The following is a 2,566-nucleotide window of genomic DNA, read 5'->3' as shown; positions in this document are numbered from 1 at the left end:
GCTGATAAGAGACAGAGCTGGTCTATCTGATTCCCAAGCCCATTCTCTCCCCCTAAGTTATGTGCTGCCTCCTGACTGCTCCACTTGGCTGTAACTACAGTCTCTTAAGTGTCCCACGAGATACAATGGTGGAGAGAAGTTATATGAAATCCACTGACTGAGAATTCTGAAGAAACTAAATGGAATTTAATGAAGAAATTGAATGGAAAAAGGATTCCAGAGTCTGGAGGAAAACCAAAAGGATGGAGCATGGAAAAGGTACATTTTAGGAAAGAAGGAGAAGTGAACAGAAAAATAGGACTACGACACACACTTATACACATTGTACCTGCTCAATTGCAAGAGGGAACCATTCACTTATATTTTATGTAAAAGATGTCTTCCAGGGTTGTTCAGTGCACAACCTGGGCAGCCAACCTGGGCAGCCGAGTGAGGTGGTCCTGGGAATGATACTGTACATGTTCCAGCATTGGTAGTAATTTTTTTAATATTTATTTATTCATTGATTTGGCTGCGCCAGATCTTAGTTGCAGCACGCAGGATCTTTGCTGCGGCATGCAGGATCTTTAGTTGCAACACGCAGGCTCTTAGTTGCGGCATGTGGGATCTAGTTCCCTGACCAGGGATCGAACCTGGGCCCCCTGCATTGGGAGCGTGGAGTCTTAACCACTGGACCACCAGGGAAGTGTCGCACTGGTAGTAATTTGAAGAAAAGGAGCTGGGGTTCTTGTTTAAAAGAAAAGGATGGGCTTCCCTGGTGGCACAGTGGTTAAGAATCTGCCTGCCAATGCAGGGGACACGGGTTCAAGCCCTGGTCCAGGAAGATCCCACATGCCGCGGAGCAACTAAGCCCGTGCACCACAACTTCTGTGCCTGTATGCCACAACTACTGAAGCCCACACACCTAGAGCCCATGCTCCGCGACAAGAAAAGCCACCGCAATGAGAAGCCTGTGCACCGCAACGAGGAGTAGCCCCCGCTCACCATAACTAGAGGGAGCACATGTGCAGCAACGAAGACCCAACACAGCCATAAATAAATAAATAACATAAATAAATTTTTAAAAAAAGAAAAGAAAAGGATGACCCTGAACAGACACAGTATAATATATGAATGGTTTTGTTCACATCACTCAGGCTTCTGACCTGTAACTAATGTTAATAATTATTTATGGGACATACCTATGTACATACATAAAATATATATGAATTGAATACTTGAATACAATGTAATTGTTGTATTATGATTTAAACTTCTCTGAAAATTAGTTTTTCTCCTTCACAGATATATTTGTAGTTCATTCAGATTACATTCAAATGAACTTTTGTAAGAGGTGGGAGTGAAAGTAGAGATTTGGCAAAGGTTAATAGAAAAAGTGAGAGTGAGAACGTGCAATAAACTTGCCAAAAAAAGAAAATGAAATTTTGGAAAAATGCTGCGTGTGGTATAACATCCAAGGTTTTTTTAAAATAAGGGCATTGTTGACAAGAATATGAAAGTGATCATTTTATTATACTTCAATAGGATTGAAGACTTGAAGAAACAGTGTGCCCTTCATATGACTTGTGTAAATAATCCAAAATAACAGACGCACCAACCCTAAATTTCTAAAACCACGTATTTGTGGCCTAAACTTGCTCCCAAACTCCTACACCTTCAGTCATTTCCTACATGGGGGTAGGAGATGGAGAGGCAAGGCAGCATAAATCTATCAGCTATTCCCAAAAGAGGTGACATTTCCCAGATTAAATGATTTTTGCTCCCAAGAGTCTGGGATTATAACAAAATTCTCCTCAAAGAAGGAAGGGATAAAATAAGAGAGAATGGAGTGGGAGACACAGCAAATTAGAAGTCCCGGTGCCTTGATGGTACTCTGGTCCTCCCAGAGTCCACCTCTGTGAAGCTTTAACCAGGAGTCGGCATAAAGAATTCCTACCCAGTGTCAAGGCGGTCCAGCCCCAAATTCAGTTATACGGGACCTAACAGTAACTGTGTAGGTTCTTGGAGGAGAGTGGACTTTGAAGTTAGATTAATCTGGGTTCATATCCTATCTTATTTATTCACTTAATAATTATTCAACAAGCACCTGCCACATTCCAAACACTAAAAGTAAAAAATAAAGTAGAGCATGTCTTTCCCTTTGAGAGCTTAATTACATGCCATGTGCCCTGGAGCAATACCAAACCTCTGCTGGCCTCATCCATGAATGGGGATTGTTAATAACCTCCTCTCAAAGGTGGAGTTCCTGGGGAAGGGGATAGGGTTCCCTTCAATGTTACCCTTCCTCCCCAACGTAGCGGGGTGATTTGAGGAAACTTTCCTGCCCCCAAAACTTTCTCTGTGACCAATGCCTAGATCATGGAAGTATGTTGAAAATATGAATATTATAATATGGTAAGATCTTATCATATTCATTGACTCTCTATTAGAAGTCTTACTACTCATTTTTTATTTTTTTCCACTCCTGATTATTATGCAGTCCTTCACTCAAATACTCCTTCTCTATTTTATTGTGGTAAAATACACATAACATAAAATTTACCATTTTAATTACTTTTAGTGCAGT

The 2,566-nt window shown here is 41.0% G+C and overlaps 1 non-coding gene across 1 annotated transcript; it reads right to left on the bottom strand.

Moving 5' to 3' along the window:
* Positions 1 to 611: 611 nt before the first annotated feature.
* On the bottom strand, positions 612 to 684 carry TRNAW-CCA (transfer RNA tryptophan (anticodon CCA)). The gene has a single exon. It is a non-coding gene; the product is annotated as a tRNA-Trp (tRNA).
* Between the last annotated feature and the right edge of the window lie 1,882 nt (positions 685 to 2,566).

The sequence above is a fragment of the Lagenorhynchus albirostris genome, chromosome 12 (genome assembly GCF_949774975.1).
Source record: "Lagenorhynchus albirostris chromosome 12, mLagAlb1.1, whole genome shotgun sequence".
Taxonomy (NCBI): domain Eukaryota; kingdom Metazoa; phylum Chordata; class Mammalia; order Artiodactyla; family Delphinidae; genus Lagenorhynchus; species Lagenorhynchus albirostris.
This window is presented reverse-complemented; position numbering and strand designations above follow the sequence as displayed.